At 38.1% G+C, this 14272-nt stretch overlaps 1 protein-coding gene across 1 annotated transcript in view; it reads left to right on the top strand.

Annotated features, from left to right (window-relative positions):
* SPON1 (spondin 1) overlaps positions 1-14272 on the top strand; it is a 313280-nt gene that overhangs the window by 142395 nt on the left and 156613 nt on the right. The window lies entirely within an intron of this gene.

The raw sequence follows: 14272 nt of genomic DNA, 5'->3' as shown, positions 1-14272 counted from the left end.
AACTGCATAACTTCCCTCACTTTTGATGTAACATTGAATTTAATACCGTTTGACAAATATATGTTGACAAAAGGAACATTTTTTCCAAGAGCCAATTTTTTTTCGTATGGCAACAGATTGCCTAGAATACAAACATGGCCACTGGAATACTCTATGGAATCAAAGTTAATTTCAGCATGAAACTCAGCCATCTTTTCCATTGGTCACTTAATTTTTAAAAATTATTAATTCTTAAATCCAGTCACATGAATCACCACCACTCTTAAACTTGGCAACTTCTTTCATTTCCTCATATAGTCGACTGTATGTAGAGTTTCTACATCACATGTGACCACATCATGTCCTGCTCTTCGCATTTGATTTGGTTTCCATAGTCATAAGTTATAACAGCTTGATCTAAGTCACTTATCCAACTGTTCTTTTATTGAACATTTAAGTGATGTTAGGCCTTTTGCTAATATAGAAAGTTCTATAATAAAATACTTTCTTCTTCAACTCTTCCTTCATTCTTCCACCTTTCTTTGAATCATTTCCTTGAAATAATTCCAAAGAGTAAGACTGCTGGATTAAAGGATATGGACATTTTTTGGCTCTTGAAACTTTTTGCCAGATGCCTCTCTGAAACATTTGTATCAGTTCACCATGTTAATAGTAATGAATAAATATATCTGTTTCTCCCAGCCTCTTCAGCATCCAGTATCACTTTCTCCATTGGGTTTGGCCAATTCATGGTTATAAAAGGTTAATCTTATTTTAAACTGGCATTGATTTAATTACACATTTGAATTTTTTCATATTTATTGTCCTTTGTCTTTAAAGTCAGCCACTGGTGACTGGGGTGTTGGCAGAAATCAAGCCTGATTTTGCTTATTACCTTCCCAGGGCTGAGGTCATTATCTGGCACATTGAAAGCCTCTCAATAAATAGTGCTGATGAATGGATGAATGATGAGTAGCAGTTATGAAATGAGCAAGGGAGAAAGTGGAGGGAGATGAACAATGAAAAATCACTGATGAGGTTGTGGCAGGAGAGAGGAGGGGTACTTTATATTGCTGCTGAGGGGTGAACACATTAAAAGGGGCAGGAGGTATAAGGGAAGACGGGTAAGGAAGATATTGCAATGATGATGGTAGCTTGGGCTAAGGCAGTGTATGTGGTGATGGAGAGAATGAATAGGTTTGAGTTCCCTTTTAGAAGGAGACTCTGCCATGGATTAGATGTGGAGAAGTGGGAGGGACAAGAGTCAGAACTCACAAGCCAGTCTCTAGTTTGGAGACAGAGGTAACTCTTCCATCTTAAAATATTCCTCAATATTGTCTTTCCATTTTTATAAATGATTGCAAAATCATTTTTATCAAGTTCTGTAAAGGATCCTGTCAGAATTTTAAGTGCGATTGTATTAAATCATCAAATTACTTTGGGAAGAATTGTCAGCTTTATAACATTTAGCTTGCAGAGTTCCTTCCCATTTAAAAATAAGACCATTTGTGGATTTCCTTAGCTCAGTGCCTGTAGCAACAATGAGCCCAATGTAGACCACAGCCCCCTTCTCTTGATCTAACTTCAGAAATAATTCAACATTCAATAAACAATAATTCTACTTCCCATCATCACTGGGAAATCTCTTTCTGAGCTGAGTAACGGTGCCCATCAGAGCTTCCCAGCTGTGCCACCACCAGGCTGAGTCACGAACAGAGTATGTCGCCAGGAAATAGAATTTGGTACCAAGCACATGTGTCATGATACACTGTTTCAGTAAAGAAGGAGCAGAGAGAATAGATTAAATAGCTTTTTCTCTCTCTTTTCCTCCCTTCCCTCCATCTCTTTGGGGAGTCTTACAGCAACAACTCACTGGAGTATGCTTTGAGAGAAGAGAAAAAAAAAAAACAATCTCATCGTCCCATAAACAAGCAGGTTGAATGCACATATTAATATTTGATCTTTCCTCAAATTCCATAAAAATAACACTAGGTGAATATATATGTATCCAAAAAGATAAGAGGGCCATACCATGCAAGAAATATCACTAAAATCTGGGAAAATAAAAGACCATAGACAAATGGCAACTGCCAAGCAGAGCAGGGAAAGATGAATCCTAAGTATTGAGTTGGCCAAAACATTCATTCTGGGTTTTTCCATAGCATCTTAACAGAAAAACTTGAATGAATGTTTTGGCCAACCCAGTACCTGCACAGCAGATAGTGCAGAAGGCCCAAGCCCATTCATGGTATGGAACATAAGAGCAGAACCACATGCTCAGCACAATGAATGAAAAAGTGCTCAACACAACGTCATGAAAGTTTAGAATAACTGGGGTAGGGACAACTCTGAAGAGCAGTGGGCATTCAGAGAAATGGGTAACAAAAGATCAGACCTCTTTAGAGCAACACAAGAACTACACAGCGATGGAACACCCTCAAACTGCAAGCTCGTGGTTCTGAATTCTCAGGGGAGGAACTTTTGTTCAGCCCAGAGTCCTGGTCGGGATAGAGATCCCCTCTTGTCATCTCCATGTCCTAGTTAAGTTTCTTTCTGGATCACCTTTTTGTTGAAGGTGATAAGAGAGTATGTAATAGGTAATCTCTGCTTTTCTATATTTACAGAGCTTTGTATTTTTTTAGTAACCTCATATTTGTTTACTCTAGAAAGCTTTATTTTAGCTTATTCCATCCCAGGTGCCAAGGGATGTGTTCATTTATGGCACATGAGCATCTCTGGTCCATGCGAGGTCCCTCTGGCTCTGTTTTGTTTCATCACATCTATCCCACAGTTATTGTGATTACAGTCACATTAAAATTTTTTCTGCTACCTTATTTTATATTTTCTGAAATGACTTCTTTCTGCTCCCTGAGTCAAGTTTTTTGCCAATGGCTTAAAAGTTACTTGACTCATTTTTTTGGTTCTTATGGTGGTTGCCTTTAATTTAAGACACATGTTTATGTCTATTTACCTCTATTGATTTCATAAACATTTTTATACTTATATCTTCCCTGAACAAAAACAAGAACATTAGCATGCTCTCATTCCTTTGATCTCTATGATCCCTGTACCCAAATATACACTTCATACTGATTATTTTCTAGAACTTTATTTCTGAATTATTACAGATATTTTCTTTTTTTACTGAAGGGAGTTGATTTACAATGTTATGTTGCTTTCTGCTGTACAACAAAATGTTTCCGTTATTCATATGTACATTCTGTTTTTATATTCTTTTCCATTAGAATTTATCAGAGGATATCGAATATAGTTCTCCATGCTATACAGTAAGATGTTGTTGTTTATCTGTTTTGTATACAAAAGCTTACATCTGCCAGTCCATCCCTCCCTCAACTCCAGTCTACTCTATCTGTGATTCTTTTTCTTTTTCATAGACAGGTTCATTTGTATCATACTTTAAATTCCACATATAAGTAATATCATATGGATTTTTTCTTTTAGTCATTGCTTTTTTATACAAACATAAGCTTCACTAAAGTTTTGATCGCTGTGGCTTTTTTGTGTTTTTCATATTGAGTATTTCTTACAAGAGTTTTTCCATAGCAGGTCTTTGCAAGGCACACCCCATAAGGTTTTGGTTGTACCTGAGAATATTTTTATCATGCTCTCACATTTAAATAGCGTATGGCTCAATCTGTGACCTAAGTTCAAAAACCTTTTCTTTCATACTGTAAAACACTGGATTCTTATATTCCACTGTTAAGTCCAATGTCAACCTGATTTTTTATTTATCCAAGTGATTTACTCTTTGTGCATTTCAATTTTTTAAAATGTATCTTTGATAATTTTAATACTAAATTCCTTAATTTTCACTATGAACATGAACTAAGTGTGGATTTTTTTTTCTTTTTGAAAAATGCTTTACCATTCTATGAGTTCTTTATATATGACATCTTTCCTCTTCCTTTAATTCTGGGAGATGTATTTTTCTCCAAATATTGCCTCTCCTATTTTCTCACTTTCTGAGCCTCTGGTGACCAAGATGTTGTCACTTTGACTCATCCCCACGTCACCTAGGTTTTACTTTAAATGTTCTCTCTCTTCATACTTTCTGCCACCTTGTGGGAGCACGTTTCTCATCTCCTTCCCCACATCTCTTTCTTCAGTGCTAACCACCCTTCTTTTTATCCCTGTTACTGTACTGCTTATTTTAACCATCATGTGGGAGTGGTTTTTGTAGACTTTTATTTTGAAATAATTTCAAATGGATATGAAAGTTGCAAAGATGGTACACAGAACTCCTTATCTTTCCCTCAGGATGTTGTAATTGCCAACATTTCACATTTGCTTTATCATTCTCTCTCCATAAATATATATTCATTTTATGTCTTTCTAAACTTTTGAGAATAAGCGGCAGACAGCATGTTTGCTCCTTTACCTCTAAATACTTCAGTGTGTATCTCTTAAGAATAAGGACATTCTCTTACAAAATTACAGTATATTTATCTTTAATATTGATAAAAATACTATTTTCTAATCTTCATACCTTGTTCAAAGTACACTAATTTTACTTCTAATGTTCTTTATGGCAGTACTATATGATATCAATATTATGCAAGACATAAAAATGAGCTAGAAATGTAATTTAAGTGTTCTAGTAACTACATTAAAAAGTTAAAGGCAAGTGAAATTAATCTTAATAATAAATTGTATTTAAGCCAGTATAGCCAAAATAATATCATTCCAACATGTAATTAATATAAAAGTTATAATCAAGATAGTTTACATTCTTCTTTCATACTAAAACCCAGTGTGTATTTTTTAATTATAGCACTTCTCAACTCAGACTAGCCTCATTTCAATTATTCAGTAGCTGCATGTGGCCAGTGGCACCCACAGTGGACAATACTGCTCTGTAGCAAAAGAAAAATATTAATACAATGTCTGGTCCTGGATTCGAACCAGGATCACAAGTTGCATTTACCTGTCAGGTGTCTTTAGCCTCTTTTAATCTGGAAGAGTTCCTTAGTCCTTTTAATTTTATGACAGTGACATTTTTTGAGTACCAGGCAGTTCTTTTATAGACTCTCCCAATTTGGGGTTGTCTGATGTTTCCTCACAATTAGGTTCAGGTCATGCGTCTTTGGCAGGGATACCAACAAATATTTGTTGTAAATATCTGTTCAGCACCCAATTTACATTTGGTTCTTTTTCTTTACTTCTTGGATTTGCGTTCTATTGCAATATCCCCACTATGCTTTTGAGGGTAGGTATTATGCTTAGGTTAAGTTTTTGGTCCAGCTGTTGCAGTTAGCTGCCTCATGTTCAGTTTGCTTTCGCTTTTGCTAGTTGTACCCGTTGATATGTAGTTTTTGTGGCAGATGGTCTTATGTTTCTCTGGCGACTTAACCATTAGGCCTTACTAGTATTTGATGGGAAAGGGCCAAATCCTAGGTGGTATCTCTTCAGATGTGTTTAAGGGAAAGAAAAAGAATGAGACCGGGGAAGAAAGATTAAGTAACACATCACTGCTTTCAATTCCTCCATTTGCTTGCATTCCACTAGGTAAGTTAATAAGTAAGTGAAGTCCCTCAGTTGTGTCCAACTCTTTGCGACCCCATGGACTGTAGCCTGCCAGGCTCCTCCGTCCGTGGGATTCTCCAGGCAAGAATACTGGAGTGGGTTGCCATTTCCTCCTCCAGGGGAACTTCCCAACCAGGGGCCGAACCCGGGTCTCCCGCTTTGCAGGCAGACTCTACCACTGATCTCCACCTGGACGCTCAACAAAAAGCAGAAATAGAAAGACAGGATCTCTTTATGTTCTAATTCCCAGCTCGGTGAATCTGGAGAGGGAGGGGATGGAGAAGCCCCTTTCACCTCTTCTTCCCTTGAGAAGAGCTTTCTGCTGCCCTGAGAGTATTGTGACTGGGGCCAGGAAGAGAGCTGGCATGGTGCTGCAAACATCTGGATCACAGGACAAGTAATGGCCCTCTCTTGGCAATGTCAGAAGGGGTGGAATAAGAGAACTCCAATAGGCCCCCCCCCCTCAATCCATCCCCCGACCAGTGAGTCAGAAGAAGGAAGAGGACTGCTTACTCCTCCATCCGTCCTCTTACTCCTGGGTCAGGTCACCTCCCACCCCATTCCCACCTTCTGTCAGGACAGCCTTTGATCTCTCCTTTATTTCAGTGCTCTGTTAGTTCCCTGAATCTGTGCTTCCCTCTGTTTCTGAAGTTTCCCAGGGTTGAATTAAGAGGAATGAAGAGTATGTATGCTAATCTGCCGTCTCATCAGGAACTAGCAATAAACTTCCAGACTCAGTTGTTGTTTTGTTGTTCATTCCATTTAATTCTTGGCAACATCTATTCTTACTGCTATACTGTGGTAAATTTACCTATGTTTTTCAGATTCTTTATTCTATTACCTTATCATTTTCTTCTCAATTTTTTATATTCTGGTAATTGGGTATTGATACCTTGATTTTCAATTGTGTACTTACAATTTCTCTTTGAATTTAACAGTCTTTGTTTTCTGTTTGTTGCTGTCTTCTTTGGGCCCTGCAAACATAATATCGTGATATCATAGGTCTCATTATTAACTCTGACTTCCACCATCACGTAATTAACATAATTAGCTTCCCTGAATAACCTTTGCCTTAAACCATATCTGACATCCCACCTGCTTTTCCTTCACTTTAATTTATCTTTTTAGTGTCTTTTTAATTTATTTCCTTTTACTTTTAGCCTTCTTAAGTCTTTTTAAAAGTTTCCTGGTAAATCATCTCATTAATCCAATTGGAAGTGTTTTGTTGTTTAGGCCAAGAGAGGTGTTCGCTTCTTTGTTTGTTTGCTTCCCATATGATTATTTAAACTTACAATTATCTTAGTCTTATTTAGTTTATGTTCTGCCTTTCTACCTCTCAGTTTTTTATTTTATTTTTTAATTGAAGGATAATTGCTTTACAGAATTTTGTTGTTTTCTGCCAAATATCAACATGAATCAGCCATAGGCATACATATGTCCCCTCCCTCCTCTCTCTCTCCCCATCCCACCCCTCTAGGTTGATACTGAGCCCCTGTTTGAGTTCCCTGAGTCATACAAGGAATTCCCATTGGCTGTCTATTTTACATATGGTAATATAAGTTTCCATGTTACTCTCTCCATACGTCTCACCCTCAATTTTTACAAATAAATTTTTTTTTAGATTTCCTTGGTGTTATATAGACAATGCATGTCCTTGGTTTTACTTTTGTTTATTTTTATTCCCTCTGGCAATAATCTTCTTTTTTATTCAATTAACTATCAACTTAATGTAAACAACAAGATATTCTATTTTATCACTACATCCATTTCTTAATAGAATAGTATATTTCTGACTCACTTTTACGGGAAACTTTTGCAGTTTTTTGTGTTTTTCAACTCTTTTCTCACTTGCGTTTTCCATTTATTTAACTTACTATTCATTTAACTTATTTATTTTAATTTACATTTATTTAAACAATTCCCCTAATTTCTGAATCCTATCACAAACAATTCTTCCCAATTATTGTTCTTATTTACTTATCTCTTCAATAGGTACTTACTAATTCAGGATTTCTTTTATTTTTAACAGCATCATTTTTTTTATGTCTGTCTTCTAAGATCAGATATCTTTGGAAGTAACTTTTAAAGCCAAAATTGTTCATTAGTTGGTGGTTAAACCCCTTAAGACTCAAAAACCTATGGAATCTTTGCCTTTGGATAACAACTTACTTGGATAAAAACCCAAAGTATACTGTTTTTAATGTTGTAGTTTACACATGGTTTTTCATTACAATGAATGAAACATACTTCTTACTCACTTATGAATTCTATTCCCTTACATGAAATCTGCAATCCAGCTCCTTACAGAGTGCTTTCTTTTTTTCTTAGAGTTAAAATATTAAATGATGCATGTTGATCTCAGTTTTTGGCAAAAATGAGTATTGTAAATAAGTATTATAAAGTAAAATAAAAAAAAGAAACGATAGCAAGCAGATAAGCTACCACAGACTTTAAAAATATTTAAATTTCAATAAATATATGAGAAAAATTCAACTTCCCTATGTAAGGCAATAAAAAAACAGATGGTGACCATAAAAAAATAAAATGAAATGGTATCTGAAATAGGGCTGTATTTATACCTTCGACTATTTTATTTGTGGTAATATTTTTCTTCCAGTTGATTTTTTTTTAATCTTTGATTTTTTGTGGTTGTTATTGTTCTTTGTTGTTTGCTCATTCATTCCACAAATCGATTCAGAGCATCTGTGGTATGTAGGCATATCCTCAGTTTACTCCCATTTATTTCTTACCTTGCTTTAGGAACCCCTGTCTTTCCCAGAGTGCTCCATTCTCTCAGTCCATCCTCTCCATCTTTTTGTATCTTTCATGCTCTGCGTATTTTCTCCTAGTTCACTTTCTGTTTAGTTTTCAATAGCATTCAGTTCCACCTTTACCTATGTGTTATTGTTGACTTCTCTCCTCTCCCTCCCATAATGAGCTTTCCTGAAATAAGTGTAATATCATTCTCCCACATTTGAAAAATAGATTGCAACTGTTCTCTAAATCCTGCTTTGATTTTCATTTCATTTCATGGTTTACTGATTCCACAGCCCCTAGTCCCACTCCCCCCTACATCCAGGTTCTTAATTCACACATCTCCTTTCATACTACCAAATATTCTTAATAGTTCAAAATCACTTTTCCTCCCTTTTACTCATTTTTTGTTATGTTTCTTGTGATTATTATGACTCTGTCTGTGCTCAAACGTATCTGACTCTGCGACCCTTTGGACTGAGACCCACCAGGCTCCTTTGTCCATGGGATTCTCCAAGCAAGAATACTGGAGTGGGTTGCCATGTCCTCCTCCAGGGGATCTTCCTGACCCAGGGATCAAACCTGCATCTCTTATGTCTCCTGCATTGGCAGGTGGGTTCTTAACCACTAGCGCCACCTGGATGGATTTAAAATCAGAAGGTTCACAGCCTCTCATTCTGCCTCTTCCTGAAAGTTCACAAACTATATTTCTTAGGCGTATCCTTTTGTAAATAAGACGCACCTATATTGGATTGATCATTCAAAATTATGTGTTATATAAAGTATTGGTTTGTTTTTATCTTTCAAGGTAAAGTTCCATTACCACTGAAAGGATAAGTTAATTTATTGATAACTTGCTTGCCATTTATACCTGCTGGATGGTGTTTTAAAAAGCACATGGTTCCTGCATCTCATTCACGTAGCTTACATAGTCACCTGTTTTGAACTGATTTGAGGAGGAAGAAAGATTGGATTCATTGGCAAGTCATGGATCAATTATTATGTAAGCTGTAATGCTACCAGTTTCCCTGGCAAAATGGATGTGATTAACATTTAAGCTTGACACGAACCCATGCATTTTTCATTTAATATTTCCTTCAAACCTGTTTGCCAGTTCCTGTGTCGTGATTCTAAGAAAAGCATATTTTGATAATAAAGATTTAATTTTCCCTTTGCATGAAAATATTCTGAACTCCATAAAGCTTTATGAAATTGTGGGAGAGTGGATAGACAAAGTTCATTAAACAATAGCATTATGTATGGTTACCCAGGAATTTGCACACAAAACCCTGCTAAAGCTAATGGCCTTTATGTACTTAAGTTTTCCAAACAACAAGAGTTGAAAAATATACCCACAAGAATTGTTTATGCCAAGAAAGGCCAACTATTTATAATCACAACTGAAGTTTCTACAAAGGTCTGTGCCAGGCACTACAGTCCTGGCACACATCCCTCCCAATTTGCAAGAACTCTACTGTTTGGGGCTAGAAGTGAAGCATGAATACAAAGAAATACTTGCAGCTTTTCCCTAGCCTCAGTTAAATTCAGAGTGAAAGCACAAACATATGAGGACAAAGGGTGTAGGACATCATACTGCCTTATTTGAGTGAAAAGGATTAGTATGGGTGGCCCGGCAGTAAAGCCAGTCATCTGTGATCAGGGCGGAGGATAGTTATAATCCCTTTACTGTACCACCGAATTGATTGATTAAATTTAAAGTTATGAGTCAAATGCTCCCAGAACCTCTTGGAAACTTCCAGAGTCTGTGCATAATCATAGGGTCCTAATGACCTTCTGCTGGAAGGAGAACGTGTGTGCTACCTGCAGAGAACACTTAAAGAAAGGCCTGGGAGGAAGCTAACCTTTTTCACAACCGCCAGCAAGAGTTTAATTAAACTCTCTCTAACATAATAAGCTTGGTTCAATTTAAGAGCAAAATGTGCCATGTGTTCCCCGCACATGGCGCTTCCCAGGGTCTTGCAGCTCAAGTGGAAAGAACAATGGCAAGCAGAAGGCGTTCTCTTCACATCTGGCTCCTTGAAATGGGGCTGAGGGGCTTTCTGGAGGGTGTTGCTGCCTGGGACCCTTAGTGTTTACAGATGTGAGTGGCTTTCGGTCATTGAATGCAAATTGCATTTGCTTTGTTGCACTTACCCTGGGAAAACCAAGAGGAAGAGGAGGAATAATGTTCCTTTATCAGCCCACCCACATTGAGATGCAGGGCACAGTCTTTGCGGGGTTATTGGGTCCCTAAGCAACCTTTGAAGAGAGCTGTACATCTGTCCGGCTGTCTCTACTACGGCCGACATGGATTCATTTGGCTCTGCTTTTTAAGTCCCTGCTTCCCTCTTTGCTCCACTGACTGAATTTTTTAGATAAAGGTTTCTTGCCTGCAGACCTGAGTGGCTACCTAGCTCCTGGACTAATTCTGCCTCCCTCTTAAACTTTTATCTGTACCCTGAAGGTGAGCTCAGTAGATAAAAAATGAAAGATGGTCAGCTTTTAAAGTGGAATCTAAAAGCCAGAAAAATATGCTAAAGCAAGGAAGGTGGGGAAAATGGGTTCTTACTGGAATACCACATCTCAACACCAAATATCAGAGCAATTTGAGAGTGGGGAAAGAGAGCATTTCTGAGGTGAGAGAAACTTAATACTCCAAGCTCTCTTGCCCCAAGAAAAAAAATTGTGACCAGTGATGAGCACTCTACAGAAAGGTAAAACCTACATGTACAGTCTGAATGATTGTGGCCTTGGAAGTTAGATCCAACTTGAAGTATAGAATCTGAGCCTTGTTATAGGACCTTAGAAAACTTGCTTAGCCTCTGCACCTCAGTCTCCTTACCTGAAAACCTGGGATAATCAAAGCGTCTACCTAGTAAAGCTGCTTTGAAGATGGCCTGGGTTCAAAGTTAAGCTCCTTTATACAGTAGTCATAAGACCTTGGGAAAGACACCAACTGACCTCTAAGCTCTGACTTTGCATTGTTGTTATTCTTTAGTTGCCGACTCGTGTCCAACTCTTTGTGACCCCATAGATATCAGCATGCCAGGCTTCCCTGTCCTTCACTATCTCCCAGAATTTGCTGAAACTCATGTCCATTGAGTTGGTGATGCCATCCAACCATCACATAGCAAAACCAAAATCTACATGTTTGAGTTATTATAGGGTTAGATGAGTTAATATTCTTACAGTTCTTGAAACAGGCTTGGCATATAGTGAGGGTTCACAAAGTGTCAGTCATTTTTTTCTCTACAATGAGATTTTAAAGGGCCCTAGCTCAATATCCAGAGAAGGCAATGGCACCCCACTCCAGTACTGTTGCCTGGAAAATCCCATGGATGGAGGAGCTTGGTGGGCTGTAGTCCATGGGGTCGCTAAGTGTCGGACATGACTGAGCGACTTCACTTTCAATTTCCACTTTCATGCATTGAAGAAGGAAATGGCAACCCACTCCAGCGTTCTTGCCTGGAGAATCCCAGGGATGGGGGAGCCTGGTGGGCTGCTGTCTATGGGGTCACACAGAGTTGGACATGACTGAAGTGACTTAGCAGCAGCAGCTCAAAATCACAGCAAATGTTGTGTTAGCTATGACTATAATGCGCTCATTTCTAGACTTGTTGTCACACCCACACAAATTCTCAGTCTTTAAGGATTTAGCTCTGATCTTGGGTTGACATCTTAGATGAGTCCTCTCATTGGATTGGCTTCCATAATGCAGTGAGAATTTGCTGAAGTTCTGACATAGCACCTGAATTTCCTTCTTGTCCCAAATGGATGGAGGGCTGATTTTCAGGTATGTTACTATTTTATCATTTCTAACTTTACAAACACCACTGAAGATGCATGGCCCTAATTTTAAAATTAAAAGACATTTTACCAAAGATGTCATTCTGTGGACAGCCTCACCAGCAATGAGGAATTAGAGTTTGCATTTGTGACATTTCCCCCTCTGAAAGGAATTTAATAACAAATGCAACACACATTTCACAATCAGCCAGGCAAGCACATGGAACTAGTCAGCTAATTTTAATGACAGGTTAGTATTTACTGACTTGTATTTTTGTAAATCAGCTAAGGGAAGTAAACAGACTTTGAGATTTACGTGCTCTGTGATTTCTGTTGGCTAAGACCAGTTTTTCTTGGTTTCTTTCCTGTTTCTCTCTTCCCCTTCCACCTCCCCAGATATGCATAAGCAATTCTTAGGTAGACTTTGCCTCAAATTATTCTAGGGCCTGAGCAACAAACAGAGAAGCAAAGTTGGGATGAGATGAGGAAACCAGCTGAATTGTTGAGCTGAGTCCTGTTCGTTTCTCTCTTTGCCAAGCCAGGTCTTACTCAACCTTCTTACTTCAGCCTAGACCATCACTTCTTCAAGGAGGTCTTTCCTGATAACCCACACCAGACTGGATCTGGTTCTCAAAGGCCTTGTACAATGCTTTGTACCCTTCTAACTATTTATTGTTTAGTGGGACTGCTACAGGTTTCCCTGGAGTTATGTTCTTCTAGATATCAATATAATTTAAAGTTCTACAGAATTCAAGATGCATCCTCACAAAGGATTAAGACTGCTTTTTAAATCCAGCTCTGCAGTGGTACAGCTGTGCACCGATCACAGAAACCCAGTTTAAAACTCTGTCAGTCACCAACTCTGAAATTATGATTCTTGATATTCTTTTTTTTTGGTTTGGTTTATTGTTTTGCATTGTTTTTTGGAGACCTAGAGATTTATTCTAATGTTGGGCATTCTCTTAACTTTTTTTAATAGGAAGATAATTGCTTTACAATGTTATTAGTTTCTGCTGTACAATAACATTAGTCAGGTATAAGTATACATCTGTCCCCTCCCTCGTGAGCCTCCGTCCCACCCCTCTAGGGTATCACAGAGCACCGAACTGAGTTCCCTGTGCCTTGCAGCAGCTTCCCCCTAGCTATCTATTCCCGCTAGCTGTTCACACATGGTAGGTAGTGTATAAAAGTCAATGCTACTCTCTCAGTTTGTCCCCCCTCCTTCCTCCACTGTGTCCACAAGTCCCTTCTCTGCCTCTGCATCTCTATCCCTGCCCTGAAAGCCGGTCCACCATTTTTCTAGATTCCATGTATAAGCATTAATATAGGATATTTGCCTTTCTCTTTCTGAATTATATCACTCTGTATAATAGGCTCTAGGTTCATCTACCTCACTACAACTGACTCAAATTCCTTCATTTTTGTGGCTAATATTCCAGGAAATTCTTTTTAATTGTGGAGAGGGGGAATTTGCATGAACAATTTATGTATAAGGGATTTTATTCCTATTTTTATATGTTTTTATTACTATGTATATGTATTTCTGTGCTCTGTGATTCACATCCGCATAACATGAGGCTGCTCCGAAATTATTTGTTCAATTAAATTTGCTTTCTTTCGTTTAAAGGATAGCTTATAGGAACTGTCACTACCCACTGCTCATTACCGTACATCCCGTGCCAGCAAAATACCTGGCACATGGTAGACAGTCAAAAAAAAACCCAAGAGGGGCTGAGGAGGGTAGAAACTGACCTCCTCTGAGCATCTAAAAATAGGAATAATGTTCTTTTTTCTGTGGGCAGGAAGAACAGTCATGTCTTTCATCTCAAAGACAGAGGAAAGAATTATCTCTTCCTTGGGCTCCAACAGCATTCTGTTCACTCCTACATCAGGAAGAAGATCCTAACTGGCAAAAATTATTAATCAGTCTGTCTCCTGTACTAGACTCTCAGTTCCCTGAGGGCAAGGATCATGTCTTGTTCAGAACTATGCTATGATCTCCCAGCCTATACAAAACACAGTGGACTTTTATCAGTATCAGATGGATGAACTGGACTCCTGGGGTCCACTCCATCCCTTGTAATGAATGTCACATAAGACAGAGTCTAAACCCTCTCTAAAATCTAAGTTAAATGCATTCTGCTTCCTTTATAAGATCTGGGAAAATATCTCTCATTATCTTCAACCATGGGGCATACAATTAGCATCT

This window comes from Ovis canadensis, chromosome 15, assembly GCF_042477335.2.
Source record: "Ovis canadensis isolate MfBH-ARS-UI-01 breed Bighorn chromosome 15, ARS-UI_OviCan_v2, whole genome shotgun sequence".
Taxonomy (NCBI): Eukaryota; Metazoa; Chordata; class Mammalia; order Artiodactyla; family Bovidae; genus Ovis; species Ovis canadensis.
This window is presented reverse-complemented; position numbering and strand designations above follow the sequence as displayed.